We start from the raw sequence: 11164 nt of genomic DNA on the forward strand, positions 1-11164 counted from the left end.
GGTGGTAGCCGGAGTACCTGGAGACAAACCACACATGAACCTCGCCCCAGCTGAGGCTCGAACCAGCGACCTCCTTGCTGTGAGGCTGCAGTGCTAACCACCACACCACCATGCAGCCCCAATAATAATAATAACAATAACAATAATTATTATTTCTACTATTATTATTATTGTCGTCAAAGGAGTTTCCCTGATACGACTAGCAAAGTAGGAGGAAAATACATTTTGCAGGTATGTAAAGTTTTTTTTAAAATCTATAAATAACCATACAGACAGTTAATGAGAGGTAAGAGAAGTATACAGAAATATAACTTACTGTCTAATATAATTAATCTAAAAGGGCCTCTGATCAATGACTGGTCTGTGTGCATGCTGGCTCAGAGTGAAGTAATGGTTGTCTGCTATACATCTGCTCCATTCACAGCTCAACATTATAAGAGCAGACATAAAGTAATATGAATGCTTTCTTTGTAAAACATAGATCACTGAGCACTGTAATGTGGTGGGATACCATGTCTGAAGGCAGGCTGTGGATTTAAATCTACATTCATTGATTTCTTTGGCTCATCTAAAAGCAGGACAGCAAACTGTGAATGCAGCTCTGGAATTTTATCTATAAAATAAACACAACTTAAAATATCAGGACAAGTTCAGGGGAATTAATGAGGGCTGCACTCTGCTTAGAGGAAGTTCTGCTTTTCTGCATTTTTCACAGCAAACCAGCATGCAGGTGCTGAAGGGAAATGTCTTTCTCATAAATCAAACCTAGTGAAAATATCTGGGCTGAAAACCGTCAGCAGCTAGACCTGCCTCATCTACGACACTCATTTTACACGTAGCAGAGCAAGAATAGCTTTGAAGATGGAAAACCAGGGATTCCTGCTGAGAAAGAAGAAGACAAAACACAAATGTCAGATATTTCTACATGGAGCGTAAAGAGAGCAGAGAGGAGCCCAGTGCATCATGGGATGTCCTCCAGCAGCCTCAGCCTCTACCAGCAGGACTAAAGGATGGATCAGGGTCACCAAGCCAGATCTACACCAGACCCCTTTTCGGACCCCTTTCTGTGGAGATAACAGTAGGTTCTGCTTCCTGGAGCCAAACTGGGAGCTGGTTCCACAGAGAGGGTCCGATAACTGAAGGTTCTGCTTTTGCAAGGTTTGTAATTTCATGAGAATAAAGTCATAATATTTCAACTGGTTGTTTTAGAAGAGGAATGTTTTTAAAATGAGGGTGTGGAGTATTTTGTGAAGTTTTACATCAGATCGGTGCGGCGTCTGCAGTGATGAGGACTCTGCATCGGTCTGTCGTGGTGAAGAAGGAGCTGAGCCAAGAGGCAAAGCTCTCGATTTACCGGTCGATCAAGATTGCGAATACAAGTGGCTGAAATGAGTTTCCTCTGCAGGGTGGCCGGGCTCTCCCTTAGAGATCGGGTGAGAAGCTCGGTGATCCGGGAGGGGCTCAGAGTAGAGCCGCTTCTCCTCCACATGAAGAGGAGCAAGATGAGGTGGCTCGGGCATCTGGTTAGGATGCCTCCTGGACGCCTCCCTGGTGAGGTGTTCTGGGCACGTCCCACCGGAAAGAGGTCCTGGGGAAGACCCAGGACACGCTGGACGGACTACATCTTTCGGGTGGATGGATGGATGGGTGAAGACTTTTTCCTCATAATTTTATCACTTTATTCTTGAAGCCTGTGAAAAAATATTTTTCTTTATGTGGCCCTGACACTCCATCATACTAAATTATACAAACAATAATAATAATACAATAAAATAAAACTTTTTATCTTTGGATGACTGAAAATAGACATTAAATTGAAATATTTTACATCTTTATGAAATCATTTGAAACCTTTTGTGTCAATTGAATAATTAATAAACCAAATAAGTAAAAAATAAAACAAAAATTTAGGTATTGTGTAATTTCAGCTATTACTAATCTGCCAAAGTAAAAGTGCAAAGTTTCTTATGGTGAATTATGTGTTATTTGTTGTTAACGGATATAGCCAGCATCATGAGAAATCCTGCTCCACCACATCCCAGTTCCTCATGTAGTCATCTTCATTTCAGATTCAACTTATGTACGTTCATCTTTTTGTCGTCCAAAGTTCATATAACTTATTTTGAGATTTGTATTACTGCAACTACATTAAAATTAAGTTACATCCAGGAGCTATTTTCTATTCAAATCATTGTTAAATTTCACAGTGCATCTCCTCCCCATGATGACGTTCTCTTAAAAGGGACAGATAATAACGCCTGTTAGGAGGCAGGATGATGGACAGGATGATGGATGGATTCATCCCTGACCTTCAGCTAGAGCTTGTTGGTTTGAGTCCTTCCTGCTCTCTTCTCAGAAACCTTCTCACAAACACTGAACTAAATATGAAATGTGGAGTTACAGGAGACCAGAGGCTTCCGTTTGCATCTAGACTGGATGCTCCAGTAGTCCTTAATCCATGGACTGACTGCAGCTCTGCTTCTCTGGACTCATACGTCCAGTCTGTCCCAACTAACCCCAAACCCTAACTGGTTGGGAAAGTTAGTTCTTTTCCCACCAGCAGCTTCAGAAGTTTTAGAGCTTTGCAGGAGTTGATAAAGTCCTGATGACCGAGCCGTCGGTGGTAAAGGAACGTCTCTGTCACATACAGTTAATGTATGAGGGAGTTGGAGGATCACTGTAGAGAGCTCATTAGGACCTGCACAAGGAAGACGTCTGCAGTGATGGCCAGTCACGGTGAAACAAGGCAGGAAGCTCCTCTAATAGTATCAACTCTCACAGAAAGTCTGGAGGAAACAGATTACTTTGTCTGTGTTACCTGAGGTCTTCATTTAGAGGATGAGATGTTTAACATCAGATCAATAACACCACAGTTATCCGAAACTACAAATATTCATGTTTAAACAGCTCCCAGAGTCATTCATCGTCTCAGGAACTACAGCCAAGAGGTTTCTGTTATTAAATATAAGCCTTAGTGGCTTATATCATGTTCTCCTATAATAATGTGTTCATTTCAACCCTTTGAAATCCAGCATTTGTTTGGCTAATTTCCCATCATCATTTTTATTCAGATTTTAGCAACATCCACAGTTAAGATTCATTGGAGTGAAACGTCTCATGTCCACTGCAGCAGCAACTTTACAGACATGCATACAGGTCATAAAGCTAAAACCTTATGTTAACAGTTCACCAGATAATCCCGCTCACACCAGGCAGACAACAGCGATGCGCAAAAAGCAACGTGTTTACAAGCTTTCCATCTTCTAACCATTAATGGCTGCTATAAATATAGAATAAAATCTAATATCTAATCTAATTAATAATGATACCAACAGCGATGCAGAGACTAGTAGACCACAGTAAGGCCAAAGTATTTTATAAATCACCAGGAGACTGAACAAACTTTTCCATGAAGCCAGTCGTGTTGGCGGTGTGGAGCTGGACTTTGACATGGGGTTAGTGCACACTGCACAGACCTTCACACCCTTTCCACAACATGGACAACCTCAGGAGGGTGGCCTTGTACCTATACAGCGCTTTTCCAATCCGTTTTACAGTATCTGTCACACACACACCTACACACAAACACACACATTCATACACTGATAGGCACATCGGGAGGTAACGTGTGACACTTCAACATATAGTCAGGCAAAGCCTGGAATCGATCCACCGACCCTTGGACAACTGAGTCCACCTCCTGAGTCCAGTGGATATCCAACTCCTGAATTCAGTAGTTTAGGTCTAAATCATATTCTCTTGTTCACACTGTAAATATTTATCTGATGTAATTGTTAACGGCCTTTTTAACAAATTTGTAAAAAACTGCTTCCTGTCTTAAATATATATATATATATATATATATATATATATATGTGTGTGTGTGTGTGTGTGTGTGTGTGTGTGTGTGTAATATTAATGCAATTAATTACATAAATTAGCTAGTTAACATCATCTTATTATTTAATCTATTTTTATTTATTTATTTAATAAATTTTTTTATTTATTTGTGGGTGATACTTTTTCTCTCTTCCGTTTCACATCACTTGCATGTTGACCTGACTTGTGAACACGTTAGGAGAATACGACATAAACCAGAGAGGCTTATATTTAATAACAGAAACGTCTTCACTGTAGTTCCTGAGACCTGAATGAATGACTCGAGCTGTTTAAACGCGTTTTTTTTGTAGTTTCAGAAGAGCTGTGGTGTTCTGTTTCTACTCCTGCTTCTTGAGGACATGTAAGTGTAGACCAAGACTTCACACCTAACCTCAGAAAGCTGCGTCAGACCAAGGAAAAGGCCTACAGAAGTGGAGCCCAAGGCCTGTTAAAACAGGCCAGAAACAGGCTGGCACAGGAGATCAGGTTAACTACGAGGAGCTACAGTGAGAGGCTAAAAAACAGCCTCTCAGCCAAGACCCTGCGTCAGTGTGGAGAGGCCTGCAGCACATCACCAGCTACAGGAGACCACTCTCCCATACTGGGGAAAATCCCAGACTTGCTGACGATCTAAATAGCTGCTACTGCAGGTTTGAGAAGCAGACCTTCACACCTTTATCCCTGTGTGAAGCTGTGTGAAGTGCCTTCATTCTTCAAACACTCCACCATTATACCTGTGGAAGCCCCATCACAGAATTAAATGACTACATGCCCATGGCCCTGACGTCACGAAATCCTTTGAGAAACTGGTGCTGAGTCACCTGAAGGACATCACATCGCACCCTGCCGGACCCCTGCAGTTTACAGACTGATAAATGATGCAGTTAATATGAGACTGCACTACATCCCGCATCACCTCGACTCACCACTGAAGTATGCGAGTATCCTGTTCATGGACTTCAGCTCGGTGTTCAACACCGTCATACCTGAAATCCTCCACCAGAAGCTCACCCAGCTCACAGTGCCCACCTCCACCTGCCAGTGGATTTCCAGGTTTCAGACTGACAGAAGGCAGCAGGTGAGGCTGGGGAGCGTCACATCCAGCATTCAGTCTATCAGCACTGGAACCCCCCAGGGCGGTGTCCTCTCCCCACTGCTCTTCTTCCTCTGCTCCAATGACTGCACCTCTGGGGACTCTTCTGTGAAACTCCTGAAGTGTGTGGACGACACCACTGGGATCAGTCTAATCCGGGGCGGAGACGAGTCCACATACAGACGGGAGGTGGGACAGGTGGTCCACTGCTGAACCATTTGGAGCTGAACCTGCTCAAGACTGTGGAGATACAGTGGACTTCAGGAGAAATCCCCCAACACCTGCCCCCCTCATGATCCTCAACCACACTATGTCTACTGTAAACACCTTCAGGTTTCTGGGAACCACAGTCTCTCGGGATCTGAAGTGGACTCCTCACATAGACTCTGTCAGGATAAAGGCCTAACAAAGGTTGTACTTCCTGCGACAGCTCAGGAAGTTTAACCTGCCACAGGAGCTGCTGATCACCTTTTACATGCCATGATCCAGTCTGTCTGGTCTGGATCAGCCATCAAACTGGACCAGCACAGACTGCAAAGGACAATCAGGGCTGCAGAGAAGATAACTAGGGTGGACCTACCCTCCATCCAGGACTTGAACCTGTCCAAGGTCAGGAAACGGGCAGGTGACATCTTGTGGTTCTGGTGTGGTTCTGGTAGGTGCTGCAGAGCACTGTACGCCAAAATCACCCAACACAGAGACAATTTCTTACTCCAGGACATTACCCTGATGGACAATTTCCCACGCTGATGCATAGTTGCACATTTCTGCACTACCTTAACCTGTAAATAATATGTAAATACTATGTTAATGTTGTGTTTCTATTTATATCTACACTGCTTCTGTTTTTATGAGCTTTTATTTATTTAATTATTCTTACTTTTTGTGCTGAAAGTACAATGAGAGCAAAATTCACCAAGTTCACAAGTCAAATTCCTTGTTTGTGCATAAAGACTAGGTGAAATAAATTATGCTGATTCTGTTATTGATCTGATGTTAAACATCTCCCCCTCTAAATGAAGACCTCAGGTAACACAGACAAAGTAATCTGTTTCCTCCAGACTTTCTGTGAGAGTTGATACTATTAGAGGAGCTTCCTGCCTTGTTTCACCGTGACTGGCCATCACTGCAGACGTCTTCCTTGTGCAGGTCCTAATGAGCTCTCTACAGTGATCCTCCAACTCCCTCATACATTAACTGTATGTGACAGAGACGTTCCTTTACCACCGACGGCTCGGTCATCAGGACTTTATCAACTCCTGCAAAGCTCTAAAACTTCTGAAGCTGCTGGTGGGAAAAGAACTAACTTTCCCAACCAGTTAGGGTTTGGGGTTAGTTGGGACAGACTGGACGTATGAGTCCAGAGAAGCAGAGCTGCAGTCAGTCCATGGATTAAGGACTACTGGAGCATCCAGTCTAGATGCAAACGGAAGCCTCTGGTCTCCTGTAACTCCACATTTCATATTTAGTTCAGTGTTTGTGAGAAGGTTTCTGAGAAGAGAGCAGGAAGGACTCAAACCAACAAGCTCTAGCTGAAGGTCAGGGATGAATCCATCCATCATCCTGTCCATCATCCTGCCTCCTAACAGGCGTTATTATCTGTCCCTTTTAAGAGAACGTCATCATGGGGAGACGTCATCAGAAGTGAGGGGACCAGTCTACTGGACCAGTTTTTCTTTACCATGCTCATCCAAGATGCTGCAGTGAGGGTTGTGATGAGGATCATCATCAGAGATCATATTTGTCTGTTTTTTTCTTCTCTTCATCGACTCCCTGTCAAATAGCATTTAAAATTCTTCTCCTCACGTATAAAGCTCTTAGTGACCAAGATCCACTGGACCTTAAAGATCTCAGTTCCAGATTTTCCCATCAGAGCACAGACAAGATGAGGCAGGTCTAGCTGCAAATCCAGCTGACTGGATGAAGGACGTTTTCAGCCCAGATATTTTCACTAGGTTTGATTTATGAGAAAGACATTTCCCTTCAGCACCTGCATGCTGGTTTGCTGTGAAAAATGCAGAAAAGCAGAACTTCCTCTAAGCAGAGTGCAGCCCTCATTAATTCCCCTGAACTTGTCCTGATATTTTAAGTTGTGTTTATTTTATAGATAAAATTCCAGAGCTGCATTCACAGTTTGCTGTCCTGCTTTTAGATGAGCCAAAGAAATCAATGAATGTAGATTTAAATCCACAGCCTGCCTTCAGACATGGTATCCCACCACATTACAGTGCTCAGTGATCTATGTTTTACAAAGAAAGCATTCATATTACTTTATGTCTGCTCTTATAATGTTGAGCTGTGAATGGAGCAGATGTATAGCAGACAACCATTACTTCACTCTGAGCCAGCATGCACACAGACCAGTCATTGATCAGAGGCCCTTTTAGATTAATTATATTAGACAGTAAGTTATATTTCTGTATACTTCTCTTACCTCTCATTAACTGTCTGTATGGTTATTTATAGATTTAAAAATTACAGTTTCCATAACCTGCACCATAATCTGCATCATGCAGATCCAATTCTTACAAATTTTTAACTTTCCATCAAATTAGTCACAGCAGTTTTCCCTAAATGCTTTTGCTGCAAATAAGATGGAAAGGATGAGCTGGTCCTAATGCATTTATAGTTTAACTGGTCTTGACACTTTATTGTATTTTCCTCCCACTTTGCCAATTCCCTCGGGCAGCTATGGCCCCGGCTGGTGCCTCATTGGCGAAACTTGAGCTCAATCAAGACGATAGACTCCTCCAATAAGGAGCTTCTGATTGTGCGATGTCAGAGATTTTAACTGCAAGTCGGCGCTCTGAGTGGGGAGATGGCTTCAGAAAGTCCAATATGTCCTCAAACGCGCTCATTATGTTTGGCAGAGGCACAGATAATCAGGTCGATGCAGTAACTGATATCAGGACCAATGGAAGTCAGAGCTGAGGAAGTGGGGACTTTTATGCCATGAGAACATTTTCAGTCGTCCTTTGAAATTGTGTTTCTAGCTTGAAGATGTTGTCTGAGGGGAACCCTGCAGGCAGGCCGGTGAATGGAGCAAGTCTCACGGTACGGTAGATATTAGTGTTTTACAGAGGAATTAAAATCAGCTAGAGTGCATCATTGGCCATTTTAGAGGGAGGCCTGAAATTTAATTTAATTTAATTCTGATTGGTAGCTTGTCGGGTTTTATTAACATGGAAACCAAAGTAAACACAAGTATTCTTGCTTTGATCACTATCTTTATTATCATTTATTATTTTATGCAACTTTAATTATCACCTGTTTTTAATCTTTAATTAAAATGGGTTTTTTTTTGTGTGTCCTCTCACATTCGTTTTTGCTCTGTCAACACTTTGGGTCGCTCTCATGCGTTTATGTTAGCTCTGACCAGGGTAAAGGCAGACACAAACGCAGGCAGCAGATTGAGAAGATTTAATCCAGAGTGGTTAGCAGAATGGGTACAGGAGCATGGAAACAAGAATGAGACTGATGACTGATCACAGGTGGCATCCAAGATGGCAGAGGCAGATGACTCATGGGTCCGAACCAGAGATCAGAAGACAGGGGAAGATGAGCACGCCGGTGGAGGAGGCACAGGCATAACAGTTTAATAAAGGGCTGTATAAATAAAGTTGAATTGAATATTGTCATGCAGTACTGAATAAATCTGTGTTTTCTGAATTATTTAAGCAAATGTTACAGATTTATTTGTTCAATAGAACCATCGTTTTATACGAGGCTAACCAGACGTGAAATATGGTCTCAAACTCAACTTTAATGGAGCCTTTAAGGAAAATATGACCGTTAGCAGATGTAATAAACCCAGAGAGAATCCACAGATGGGCATCATCATTATATTATAATATGTTCATTTTTACATCATTATTAATCTAATTTTAATTTAAAAACATGTTAATATTATTATGGTCAATTTTTTTGCAATGCATAGTTGGTACAGGTGAAGGTCAGATAAACACTTCAGTACGTCGTATTATGACTTTAATTAAGTTTGAATTAATTATTTATTAATGATTGCCATAAATTCTTTGCTTTATTTCAAACATGTACCCATGTACCTACCCATTCTCCACTACTCAATTAACACTCTCTCAAACATACATATTTACAAAAAGTAGAAACAAAACAGATTAAATAAACAAATAAGTAAATCATTATGAGAACCCCTGGCTGTTAAAGCCCGTCTTTCTCCCTGTAAACTAGGTGATGCTTGGATGATGCTGGGGCTGTAGAGGGGTCTGTGGTCCAGAATGTGGAGGGGTCCGTGGTCCAGAATGTGGAGGGGTCTGTGTTCCAGAATGTACTGCAGTCAGACTGGATAATCAGGAAAAGGAGGATTGCTGGTGGACAAGCCATGTCAAGCCCTTCTCAGGCCAGGGACCACCAAGGAGGGAAGTTCCACCAAAGAAGATTTATGTTGCAACATAGTGGAGAAAATGCAGATTAGATAGTTAGAGAGCAAAAGTGGCACAAATAAATCTATAACACTATTTCTTTTTCCTTTTCTGTTTTTTCCATTTTTTGAGCTGTTTTTGATGGTGAATTTTCCCTCTTCAGTTCGTCTGCCAGAAATTCTTCAGGGAGTCAAATGTTTAATGACAATAAGCCAGCTCCTGTCAAAGAGTGAACCTTTCCTCTGCCCGGCTCCGCAGACCGAGATGAGTGATAAGCACAATTTCTGATTGACAGAGTATGGACATGACGACATATGATTGCACAACAGTGTTTGTCCTGAACACCATATCAGTATAAGTGTAGCAGTGTGGAGTCCAACGTTTCAGCTCTCCTCTCTGAACTTTGACTGAACTGCTGTTAAGAAACAGAATGGGGGAGGGATTGCAAACAGCACAGAGGCTTTGCTAACTGTCATAACTCCTATACTGACGAGAAACAAGTGAAGCAAAAGGACAGAGAGTATGACCACCGCATGAGTCAGAGCACAGAGCAAGACAGACTACTTAGACATGAGCTCTCTGCTCTCAAATGTTTAGAGTATGGCCAACAAATAGACTGTTAGATAGAAAGAAAATATGACATTGTGACAGTGTTTATGCATCAAAAACTAAAAAATGGAGATGTAGCGTGTGGGAAGGTCTGTACACCCTGACTGCTTCCATATGAACTACACAGGCAAGAAGCAGCCAGGTCACTCAAACCAAATGTGTTTGATTAATTGATCACCATCAACGCGAACACCTGCATGAAGGCACATATTTTTTGTTTGTTGGTCTGGGGCATTCCCATTTGATGGTGCCCATTTGAGCAGAAATCATCTGAGTAGTTTCAATCAGGATTTAGAGACAGCACTGGTGAAGTTTACCAGTGATCCTCTCATGGCCTCAGATAAAGGACTCCTGTCTGGACGCATCTTGTTAGATCTCAGTGCTGCATTTGACACCACTGATCACGACATTCTGCTACAGAGGCTGGAACATGTTACTGAGATTAAAGGAACTGCACAATGTGCTGGAAGTGAATAATTAGAATTTCTGTTAGGGATTGGTTTGTGTTTAATATGGTTTAAAGCTTGCTTGTTAGCCGGTAATTTTGAACTAGCTTAAAGCTCCTTAGCTGAGGAGAAAAGTTGTTTCAAGGCTTAACAAGAACTTCTTTTTTTGCTTTTTAATTTAAACTACATCTATTCTGTCTCAAAAACGTGTAAATGCCATGTTTGCTGTAGAAAAAATGGGATGTCAGGCATGTTAACCTTGTAAGAAAGGGAAAACTTGTAATGTTTCCTCCAGCGAAACAGTTTTTAATTAGAGTTAATTTAAATGTTTGGTGTAGTTTATGAAGACGTTTGGGGTGTTTTTAAATATTTTTTATGTTTGCAGATGGCAGAGAGGTTGTCCCGATACTTTGCTTCTCCATTCTGTTTGTCCCCGGAGGATTTCACCTGCTGAAGCTAAACTGAATGCTATGCTGTAAACAGCTAGCTACCATGCTAACAGCAAGCCACCAAGCTGCTAACAGCTAGCTACCATGCTAACAGCAAGCCACCAAGCTGCTAACAGCTAGCTACCATGCTAACAGCAAGCCACCAAGCTGCTAACAGCTAGCTACCATGCTAACAGCAAGCCACCAGCTGCTAAAGGCAAGACGGTTTTTAACAACAGTATTATCAGGATAGTGCTTTCACCGTAGCAGCACCAAAGCTGTGAAACCTGCGGTCTGTCTTAAAAAATG

This window comes from Melanotaenia boesemani, chromosome 9 (assembly GCF_017639745.1).
Source record: "Melanotaenia boesemani isolate fMelBoe1 chromosome 9, fMelBoe1.pri, whole genome shotgun sequence".
Lineage (NCBI taxonomy): Eukaryota > Metazoa > Chordata > Actinopteri > Atheriniformes > Melanotaeniidae > Melanotaenia > Melanotaenia boesemani.